The sequence below is a fragment of the Haliotis rufescens genome, unplaced genomic scaffold (assembly GCF_023055435.1).
Source record: "Haliotis rufescens isolate VD_foot unplaced genomic scaffold, xgHalRufe1.0.p SCAF_21, whole genome shotgun sequence".
In the NCBI taxonomy this organism is placed as follows: domain Eukaryota; kingdom Metazoa; phylum Mollusca; class Gastropoda; order Lepetellida; family Haliotidae; genus Haliotis; species Haliotis rufescens.
This window is the reverse complement of record NW_025963902.1, coordinates 6,167,920-6,180,610: the sequence shown is the minus strand read 5'-3', so window position 1 is coordinate 6,180,610 and position 12,691 is coordinate 6,167,920.

Sequence of the window (12,691 nt, the reverse complement as noted above, 5' to 3'; positions counted from 1 at the left end):
CTAGACGACTGGGCCACCCGTGCCCCCTTTGGTTGAAAATATAAACACGAGAGAGGGGGAAATTTCCTAATTTCCGGACTCCAAAGTGTAAATACCACGTGCAGCATGCAGCACAAACTGAAGTCATTACAAGTAAAATTGAACTTTTCATCACCTGCCCTGGATCAGTGGGAAAACAGTGGGTTACAAAACTAAACACGATATTTGAGGTTGCAGATTCGATTCCCCTCTTTCATATTAAAAAAATTCATTTCTTGTCTTCGATTTTAGAACATTGGACGTTTCAAACACCACGTACAAATTTCATCTACCACTGAACTCATCAGGTCTTGCTAAGAAAAAGTAAAATCTCATACCTGGGATGGGGTCTTACTATAAAAAATTAAAACCTCCCAAGAGGTTATTTACGGGAAAGGAAGATACCTACACTACAATAGGCAAAAGTGAGTAAGTACGATTTTACGCCGCTTTTAGCAATATTCCCGCATTATCACGGCGGGGACACCATGAATGGGCTTCACACATTGTACCCATGTCGGGAATCGAACCCGGGTCTTCGACGTGACGAGCGAACGCTTTAACCACTAGGCTACCCGACCGCCCCTACAAATGGCAAAAGAGGCAGTTTATTAAATGAGGATCAAGTGCACCACGCGCGCCATGGGGATTCCGGGTTAGAATAATATATTGGCCCCCAGCAACCCATGCTGGTCGTAAGTGGCGAATTAATGGACTGGGTGGTCAGGCTCGGTGACTTGGTTGATAGCGTGTCATCACATCCCACGATGCGTGGTACGTTGGTAATAAAATCGCTCACTGGATTGTCTGGTCCACGTACAGATATTTACAGACCGCCGTCATATAGCTGGAATATTGCTGAGTGCGGCATTAAACAAGAAACAAACAAACAAAACGTGATCATATCTTGAACCTGCCGTCGTTGAAGATGCGCGGCAGTCGAGGCCTGTGAGAGTAAACGTTAAAGTCAACTACAACGCAGTATGAATGAAACACGTGTGCCCTTGCTCCTCCCTGCGGGCAACTCCCGACGCCTCATCTGTGTACATTTTACCAGGAAACAGCTGAAAGGTACAACTAATCAATTTCCGTTACCGTTAGAGACCTGTGTTCACTGTTGAATAAACATTGGTTGGCACCCAATGAGAATATTCACAAGAATGCGTGGTCGATAATATGTTTCGAAACTGGCAGATGGCAAAATGTATCTTAGCATGAAAGAAGTTGTCGAGTTGGAGACCGTTTTCACTTTATTTTATCCGTACGTTTTACGTTGGTTGGTTTGTTGTTTTACGCCACACTCAGCAATATTCCAGCCATATGACGGCGGTCTGTAAATAATCGAGTCTGGACCAGACAATCCAGTGATTGATATCATGAGCAACGATCCACGCAATTGTGATCGATGACATGCATCAACCAAGTCAGCGAGCCTGACCACCCGATCCCGTTAGTCGCCTTTTACGACAAGCATAGTCGCCATTTACGGCAAGCCTGGGTTGCTGAAGACCTATTCTACCCCGGAATCTTCACGGGTCGTACGTGTTACGGTAACGAGCGCATTAGATATCTGCCAGCAGACGTCACTCGTCAGCCAAATGTACTGAAGTTCCGTTCTCTCGTCTTAGGCCAAAACGTCATTATTTTGCCTTGTCAATGTGGAACTCACTTAAAAAGGACGTCAATAGGTTGTGTACTTGACACTTACGATAAAGGGAGACAATTTAAGGGGAGGCAACTCTTGTATGACAATAGTTCCGTCAAAATGTGTTGTTCACTGCAGTGAAATATCCAGTGTTATGTTCACTGCAGTGAAATATCAAGTGTTCTGTTCACTGCAATGAAAATATCACATTTCTCAACTTCAGAAAACGCAGTCTTTCACACTGAAGTATATAACAAATCATATTTGTATGTCGTAGGGGGCGGTCGGGTAACCTAGTGGTTTAAGCGTTCGCTCGTCACGCCGAAGAACCGGGTTCGATTCCCGACATGGGTACAGAGCTCATTTCTGGTGTCCCTCGCCGTGATATTGATGGAATATTGCTAAAAGCAGCGTAAAACCATACTCATTCACTCGTATGCCGTAGCTCACGACGAGAGTGTAAATAACGTTCTGTTCTGTTCTGAACCTGAATTCGCGAAGGCATTACATTTTAACACGTTATCAACCTTTCATATAAATGTTTGTTTGTTTTGTTTTTGTTCAACGCTGCGCTCAGTAATATTCCTGCAATTTGACAGCGGTCTGTAATAATCGAGTCTGGACCAGACAATCCAGTTGTTGACATGAGCATCGATCCACGCAATTGGGATACGAAGGCATGCATCAATCAAGTGAGCGAGCCTGACCACCCGATCCCGTTAGTCACCTCTTACGACAAGAATAACCGCTCTTACGACAAGCATGGGTTGCTGAAAACCAATTCTAACCCGGACCTTCTCGGGTTTCACGAAGTTATTACATATTTAACAAGTTATTAACCTATTATATAAATGAAAACAGTGGGTTTTATATCCACGGATGGGTAGGGACGTTATATATTCTTTTTAGCTCACCTGACTATTATTAAAGTCAGCAACAGCGCCGTGGCACTTATTTTTTTAATGCTTTTTTTCTTTAAGCATAACACACCACGCTCATGCTAAAAACCCTCATTGTGAAGGAGCTCTTTGGATTGGTATTTGTGGTGAATGCATGTTTTAATAACCCTATAAATTTTATGGGTCTCATAACCTATGGTGGCTTTTTGTTAAATCTGATTGTTTGTTTTAAGTTTATGTAATGTGTGTACTAGAGAAGGGCGTCTCTTTAACATGAAGGCAGACTTGTCTCAGACCCACGCAGACGCCACAAACTGGCATCTTACATACAAAACGCTTGCGATAACAATACCCCCGGGAGCAGTGAGGTAGCACCTGTAGTTTTCCAAGTCTTGCTCAATATTTCACTTACATATACGCCCTTATTACACTTTATATTATCTACATTATATATGGTATAACCAATAAATTAGTATCATTTGTAGTTGTCCCGATGTGACGGTAAATATTAACTCACTCAACTTAACTTTAACTCATTTGTAGTTGTAGTTGTAGTAGTAGTAGTAGTAGTGGTAGTGGTAGTGGTAGTGGTAGTAGTAGTAGTAATGGTAGGAGTAGTAGTAGTAGTAGTAGTTGTAGTAGTAGTAGTTGTAGTAGTAGTAGTAGTAGTAGTAGTAGTAGTAGTTGTAGTAGTAGTAGTTGTAGTAGTAGTAGTAGTTGTAGTAGTAGTAGTGGTAGTAGTAGTAGTAGTTTACACGTGTTTTGTAACAAAGGAACTTTGTTTTATTATTGCACTCTATGTAATTGAAGTGTTAAACTGAATAATCAGTCCTTGTAGATTTATCAATACCCTAAAATCATAACTTTTTGAAATATCAAAATATATGTTAATTTAATTTTAACTTTAATGTCTGGTTGGATTTCTTCGCTGTAATAAACAAATACCTTGGGACAACTATCTGGTCTCTCTGTGTGTGCACGTTTGTATACACGTAATCTCTTCCTTAATCCAATCTTCACAAACGCTGAATCGTAACACTAACGCTTGGGAGTGATCTGCGATTCTTTTGCTATAGCTGGAATATCTTTGTGTGTGGTCCAATAGCATACCGTGTAAATACTGAACCTGACCCCAAATTCTAATCAAAGTATTTTGAATCTTAACAACGAATTATCTTTTTTTAACAAAGCACAGATTTCACCTTTTTACAATAAAAATGTCACGTAACTCTACGATAGCCAAGGTTTACGATATTGGAAAAGATATTTATTCATACGTAAGGAATATTTGATTTTCTTCACGCGTTATCTGTTTAGATTAATAAGACCATGTTCCCTAATATTTTCAATAGATAGATTTCTTAAAAAAACACCCATAAAAAACGTATCAATTTCTTTACACAACGAGTGAAAAAACACAAACAAAGAATTATAAAAGAAATTCATCACAAACAGGGACAAAGACTCCTCTGGTCGCGTTCGTTTTGAGCAAATTTGACATTTTTCGATTTAGACACAAACGCCACGCTTACTTTTAGAATAAATTATCACGTTACCTGTCGGCCTACCCGTTTAATCAAGTGAAATATATTCCACACATTATCATTTAATCTTATCTTTTGATAAAGAGAACAGCAAAATAAAGAACTCAGCATTGTCGACGCGTGCCTTGTTTGAAAGGTGTTAAGATATCATCAATGTTACATGGGACTTACAAAACTAAATACATTAAACTCGTGGCTGGATGAGAAAATTCATTATAATCCTTATCTTTTGAATATCTTTTTTAACAGGTTCTTATCGGTTTCAATATAATACAAGATGCCAATGCACGAGCTGGGCACGTGGAGGGATAAGTTTGGCATAAATTAACACATAAATTCCTATTAATGTTACCATTTGGACGCTGCGTTGCATGCACCTGGGCTAATATGGTTGTTCAGCTAAGATGGCCTCTGTCAATTAATACAAGGAGTTTGACAACATTCAAACTTAAATCACAGAATCTGAATATGAGCGATCATCGGTTAATAGCTATACACTCGTTCACCTTTCCCTTGAGTTGCTTTCGTTGATAACGTCGGTTAACATTTCATAGATAATTTGTTAAATATAAAGAGGTTCAAACATCGGTATCATGGACACCACATTAAAGGTGACATTAAGAATTATGACCGTCTTTTTATGGGCGTTTTTTGATTTATCGGATGATATGATTTTCCGAAAATGTGAAACATTGAGAATGTTAGCTGAATGTTGTTGACACATTTGTAATTGTTTCTGTTTGGAAAGTAAGCACAGTAACTGTTCAAATGACCCTTTTTGTAATAAAATATAACGTGCTACTGTGAGCACTCATCTATAACCATATCAAGGGATATTACTGTGTAATGCATATTCATGCAGCACGTTTTAAACGCGTGTTTTCAATACCCAATAATATCAAATGAAGGCACATTTAATGGGATTGTAAAAAAGTATGAATTTGAAAATTCAAAGTGAACCGAAATTATGTGATGAACGTTTGGTTCCTGTTACACTATACTCAAAGGCAAAAATAACGGATCACGTCAATTTAATTGTAGTAACTGGACAGTGATGTTAATCGCGATGGTGTGGAGTATATGTCCTTTCTCTTTCTCTTCTTTCCCTTCATGTCGAGCAATATTCCAGCAGGTCCAGCCTTTGGCGTTTACATTTCACAATTTCTGAGGGGTAGCTTTACAATGGCACCTAAATATATACTACTCAAAATAAGTTAAGGATCACCTGATTCTTTCATATTACAATAGTTAATCTCTCATGCCATGACAGATTAACATAACCAATATGAAAGAATCGTGTGATCCTTAACTTCTTTTAAGTAGTATATGTGGTCAAATACACTGAGGTAGCGAAGAACATGGCCTTTCACGGAAGCTTTGTTTCATGCATATGCAATAAAAAACATTTCAAAACTGAAACCCAACAGAACTACAACACCGTTCCTTGCTTGACAAGCAGCTGATATTAACTAATAGGGAAACCAGGCAGAAATATATTAATTGTCTGTGACGACCTAAAGTGCTTTATAAAATCATCCATCATAATCTATTTCGTATTTCAATCTAAAACATCCGTTTAAAAATGTGTTATAATAACATTGAGTCCAAACGATCTACCAGTACAAAGGCAGTTGATGCTGATGGCGCCAAATGGTAGCGCCTTGTTCAGAATAAGCGACGAGGAACCCATTAACCACAAAAATCGCAAGTTTATGGCTCGTATTTATTATTAGTTTCAATACACTATGCTCTCTCAAACGGTAAACTCCGAACTTGTTGTCAGATAATGATACACGCGCATTTGTCTATTTTGGCCTTGTCCGGTAGCATTGATCCGATAGTTCCCGTTTTATAGTCACTTTGATGTCGTGATGATTGTTCTTTAACCTTTGTGACATGAGCCGATCAGATATCAGCGGGAAGGCCATATGTCCATTTTGTACTATGTAATTAACTAGGGTGCGTCAGGGAGAGATTCTTTGCCCATCTTTATTTATACATTAGTAACATTTCTTCATTCACATCGTCTAATTAATACATTTAGGGGTGGGGTTACTGTAAATACTTAATAAAGGAACTAACTGAATTATTTTCATCGCGATAATTGACACGAGAGCACACAACATAAAGAACTGAAGCTTGTAAATAGAAAGGTATATCTGTGATTTTATTTTGTCCTCTGCATTGATAATGGCAGCAATATAACATATCTTCTAGTTGTTAAAGACATTTGAATATTCCTTATTTCAAATGTTTGATTTGATCTTTGCTCTATTATAGAACTCGCTTTCTTTGCAAGAAATGTATCGTTAATCAAGATGACAATTAATTACACGTCAGTTGAATATCGCATTCTGGAGGAGACAACATCCGTGCAAACATTCAATATACTATTATAAATAATATTTATTTCTGGTTTTAGATATTCCCCATCCCAATACATGTATTTCAATTGAGGTAACTATGATATATTAACCTTAATAAAATTATGTTAGTGTAAAAAAGTGTTTATATCATGGCTGTTTGCTTTAGTTCCTAAAAAGCTCTCTTCAGGGAAAGCTAAAACAAATAACAAAATACGATTTGAAATAAGAATATACATGTATGCAGTGAAAATTCATATTTTCACCTTTGCATACATTAGGACAGCCTCAAGTTTAGAACAAAAATGGTCAAGACTTATCATTCATATAAACAAACTTAACTCACCGTGAAGTGTTTCAAGTTTCACATGAACATCGTATTCAGTCACGCCTCCTAATACTAATAGTATGTCAGGACCTTGCCATTATTTCAGCAAACAATCGATCGTTCGGTAGCGAGTTACCGTTACGCCCATAAGGCCAACTTGTGCTGCTGACCTTCATGTAGTATAAGGCATGGATAATTTCCATGTTAGTTCGTCTACAATCCTCTTGTGACGTTTCCGAAGTAGAAAAGGATTAATGTTTCATACCGCGTTATTAAAGTCAATAATTATCTTCAAATATTTTTTATTTGTTTATATCTTGTTCTTCTGCATTTATCGCGTTATAGATACTACTAAGAAAAGGCTAAGGACCACCCGATTATTTCATATCAATGTAGTTAATCTATCAAGCCATGCCCGATTCTTTCATACGTCATGGCATGACAGATTAACCAGAGTTTTATGAAAGAATCGGTTGGTCCTTAACTTCTTTTGGGTTGTGTTATTATGAAATGAAATGAAATGTTTGTATTGTTGTATGTTTAATCAGTGTCTGATCCATTTGTCTTTATAATAATGAACTGTGTTTAAAATGTATATGGTTATACATTGAAATTAAATATTTGTTGACATAAATTCACACACCTTTTTATGACAATAAAATATATTTAAAATGAAAATTAAAGATTAACTTAATTATGTATTAACCAAATACACACAACACTTTTCCAAACAGTTACATTTCTCTCTGAACATAGATACCCTGTTATTAAAAGGAAAAGACTTTATTTTATTAAAAGACATATGTTTTATTCGAACACCTGGTGTAAAATATGATTGTCAGTGATCCATTCATTTAATTTTCACCTCTATTTTTGCCCTTACGCCCAATGGAATATGTTTTGTCAGATAATCAAGACTGGTTATTCTCTGGCGTTGACATTTTATATAAATTTATTCAATGTGTGTATTGTTCAAAAGAACACTCCTATTACTGCTTATAAGACGTCTACGATATGATATATTTGACTGGTTAAAAACGTTAGTTAAAACATTATCTACGGTAATTATAGATAATTTCTGCCTCGTTATACACATTTCTAGGACATCATCTCGGATAAGATAACGGAATGCAACAGTAAAAAGGAGAAGATGCTGTCCGAGTTGATTCGATATCAATTACACAGAAAAATAGATGTAGACATGATAATCGTAGAACTATTACATAATTCTGAAAATGCATTTCATATAAAAGCTGTCTCTTTTAGATACCTATAAAAAACTCTTTTGAAATAATACCTAAATTAAGTCACTCGAGTAAAATATTGATTTATATGTGGAGATAAATAAGTTTTTCATCACTGAATACATAAAAGATACTTATTAATACTAACTGAACAAAAATAATTATGAAACGTCATCGCCAGAAAATAACCAGTCTCGATTATCCGCCGAAAGAGATTCCATTTGGCGTAAAAGGCAAAATAGCGGTGAAAATTATATAAATGGATCACTGAAAATCAGTGATGACACCAGGTGTTGACCAAAAAGGTAACTTTGTTGGGTAATTAAGTTACTATAGGTGACAACGAAAACACCTTCCCTTATGTACCTGGGGCGGTCGGCTAGCCTAGCGGTTAAAGCGTTCGCTCGTCACGCCAAAGACCCGGGTCCGATTCCCGACATGGGTACAATGTGTGAAGCCCATTTCTGGTGTCCCCCCGCCGTGATATTGCTGGAATATTGCTAAAAGCGGCGTAAAACCATACTAACTCACCTTATGTACCTATGTTATTTTAGCAAATACAAGCGCCAAAGCCCTTTCCATTACCATACGAAATCTCTGCTAAAATCATCGTCCATTGTACGATGTACAAACAAATTATTACTATTACATTAACATTACTAAATAACCCCACGTTTGTATAAAACAAAAGAATACGTGTTCTGACCTTTAATACAGTAAAATAAACGAACTATTGCAAATTTTGTTCGTCAAATGTCCTCTAACGTCATTTCCTGACTTGAAAAACGTCATCGTTCGAAGTGCGTTTTTAGTTTCCATGATTATACAAAGAAATTAAATATTTACCAACAGTATTTGTGAAAAAACATTGCCCAATCTTTGAAAAGTTTAAAAAAGTTGAAATATCACGCACTAACTGCAACGCAAGCGAGCTCAGGTTGTATTTTCTCATGAGATTCCCGACAGGCAAGCCCCTCCGCTTTCCTCCTTTACCCCCCACCCCCATCCCAACCCACCCCCCTGCCCTCCGTGCACCTAGAGTCAACACACTAGGTGTACAAACTAACATAGCTCTCATCACTACACTGGGAATGTTAATTCATTAGCTTTGATCAAGGCCCAATTTACCTTGATTGAAAATTAATTACAACCAGGTGACACAGACTAGCACACGTCTACCTACGATTTAATTATGATTTTATGTAAGTATATCAAGTTTCAATGACTCCAGACAACAATACCGGTACCTAAATTAATTTCTTTTCAGGATTAAAGTAACTTTAGCTCTTTAAGTCTAAAACCCCTCTCTTTGCCAACGGGGTAGCGCCTACAGTATTAAAATTTCATAACCTGATCGGCGTATGTTGACAGATTTCTTGCCAACTTGCAGCTACGTTTACACACCATAGGTCATAAAAAATGCGCCGCGCTTCATTTCTTTTGCCCTGGGAAAAGGGAATCTTCGTGATTTGCCCTATTGGAAAAGATTTCTTGTCTCGAGGTGACTGGTATAACATACCGTTCACGCCAGACTTCAAGCATGTACATGATAACTCATTTCTCCAGAGGTGGTAAATGCACGGAAGTTGAATTTTGCAGTTGAGGTGTGCCAAATCGCAGGCTTAAGCGGTTTCCGAGCATTAACTATTAAAGCTATAGGCCGTCCACGGCAATACGCTGTGGAGCACCGGAGGGTGGGTGCGGTGGCAGTTCAGACACGATCGATATCCTTGTCGCTGTTTCTTTTAGTTTATAGAAGTTTTAAAGTCATTTTCGCAGTAAAACATGTTTTTTATGTGATGTTAAACAGAAAACTGTTTTATCATATCTTGAGTGTACATGCAGCTCATAATTTATTTATATAATCTTATTTGATGATATTTTGTGTAAAATGTCCAAATGGAACATTGTGCTTGTAGTGTGATAATATACTTTGATATTTATACATAATTGTTTTATTTGCACCGAAAATGTGGGCGTGTCCTTGTTTTGTGAAAACGCATTTGAGAGAAAGTTGTCGAGAGCACTGTGTCAATTTGTAGTGTGAATCCCATCGGATACTACGGTAGCCTTTTAGGTTAGGGCCATTTGTTTTTAAAAAAAATTTTCGATAGTATCTTGAAATTTCAAGATACTAAGTTGAAATTTCAAGATACTAAGTTGAAATTTCAGGATACAGAAGTTGAAATTTCAAGATATTAAGTTGAAATTTCAAGATACTATACTTCTATTTCAAGAAGTTGAAATTTCAAGATACTAAGTTGAAATTTCAAGATACTATCTTGGAATACAAGATACTATCTTGAAATTTCAACTTAGTATCTTGACATTTCAATTTAGTATCTTGAAATTTCAAGTTAGAATCTTGAAATTTCAACTTAGTTTCTTGAAATTTCAAGTTAGTATCGAAAGTAAATAAAAAAAACAAATGGCCCTAAAAGGCTTCCGTAGGATACAGCCAGGTGATGGATTTACGCTGACGTCGGCTGTTTCGTGTCCATGGAAGCGATATTATCATCACAAGCATCGTAAGGTCATGTACCTTTTCAAAACAATAACGACGTATCAATACCAGCAGTTGTACAGTATTATTTCTTTACCATCCGCACATGGATTTTACTTTAATGAAAAGTGTTTTTGACTAAAATTACTAAACATGCTTTCCTTCCTGTATAAGTGAGTATCCCTGATAAAGGTGTATTCCTTTCTGTACAGTGGCATTGGGGTAGCCTAGTGGTTAAAGCGTTCGCTCGTAACGCGGAGGACCCGGGTTCGATTCCACACAAAGGTACAATGTGTGATGTCACCCGTCGTGCTATTACTGGAATATTGCTAAAAGCGGCGTAAAATCATACTCACTCACTATTTTCTATACGGGTGTGTTGCTCTCATAAAGGTGTATTCCTTTCTATATAGTTGAGTTCTTCCGATAAAGGTATATTCCTATCTATATATTAGTAGGTGATTCAATATAGTGCTTGTCCGTGTCAGTTAACTCTACCCACCCAGTGCTTGTCCAATCAGTTGATTCTACCCACCCAGTGCTTGTCCGTGTCAGTTGACTCTACCCACCCAGTGCTTGTCTATGTCAGCTGACTCTACTCTACCAAGCCAGTGCTTGTCTATGTCAGTTGACTCTACCCACCCAGTGTTTGTCCTGTCAGTTGACTCTACCCACCCAGTGCTTGTCTGTGTCAGTTGACTCTACCCACCCAGAGTTTGTCCTCTCAGTTGACTCTCCCCACCCAGTGTTTGTCCTCTCAGTTGACTCTACCCACCCAGTGTTTGTCCTCTCAGTTGACTCTACCCGCCCTGTGTTTGTCCTCTCAGTTGACTCTACCCACCATGTGCTTGTCCTGTCAGTTGACTCTACCCACCCAGTGCTTATCTATGTCAGTTGACTCTACCCACCCAGTGCTTGCCTATGTCAGTTGACTCTACCAACCCAGTGCTTGTCCAATCAGTTGATTCTACCCACCCAGTGCTTGTCCGTGTCAGTTGACTCTACCCACCCAGTGCTTGTCTATGTCAGCTGACTCTACTCTACCAAGCCAGTGCTTGTCTATGTCAGTTGACTCTACCCACCCAGTGCTTGCCTGTGTCAGCTGAATCTACCCACCCAGTGCTTGTCCTGTCAGTTGACTCTACCAACCCAGTGCTTGTCCAATCAGTTGACTCTACCCAGCCAGTGCTTGTCCGTGTCAGTTGACTCTACCCACCCAGTGCTTATCTATGTCAGTTGACTCTACCCTACCCACCCAGTGCTTGTCCGTGTCAGCTGACTCTACTCTACCCACCCAGTGCTTGTCTATGTCAGTTGACTCTACCACCCAGTTCTTGCCTGTGTCAGCTGACTCTACCCAGCCAGTACTTGTCCGTGTCAGTTGACTCTACGTGGTCCGTCTCATCAAAGACCATTTGTATAATCGATTACTACAACACAATATGCAGATTAACATATACACAGATATACAGAATAAGTTTATGTTAATATTTCAACAGTTTTATCAGGTCTTATTTTCATGATTTCCTCCAAAATATCTTATCTATATCTTCAATAGTTTTCATTGTTAATATTTTATAGTAATCGTAATGCAAGAAAAATACTCAGAAACAACATGAAAAATGTGTTTTACGGTTAAGGAGTATTTATCTACAGTTGTAATCAGATATACCCGTCATCAACCTTTACAAAATATCATATTTACCTTTTAACTGTTTTATTAATTATGATTAATTATAACTGGCCACATTATCAAACATTCTTTCCCAAGAAGTTTACTTACTTAATTGACAAATACAACATAAATATAGACGATTACAACATACAGACAAATACAACATAAATATAGACGAATCCAACATACAGACAAATACAACATACATACAGACGAATACATCATAAATATAGAATACAACATATAGACAAATACAACATAAATATAGACGATTACAACATACAAACAAATACAACATACATACAGACGAATACAACATACAAACAAATACAACATAAATATAGACGATTACAACATACAAACAAATACAACATAAATATAGACGATTACAACATACAAACAAATACAACATAAATATAGACGATTACAACATACAAACAAATAAAACATAAATATAGACGAATACAACATA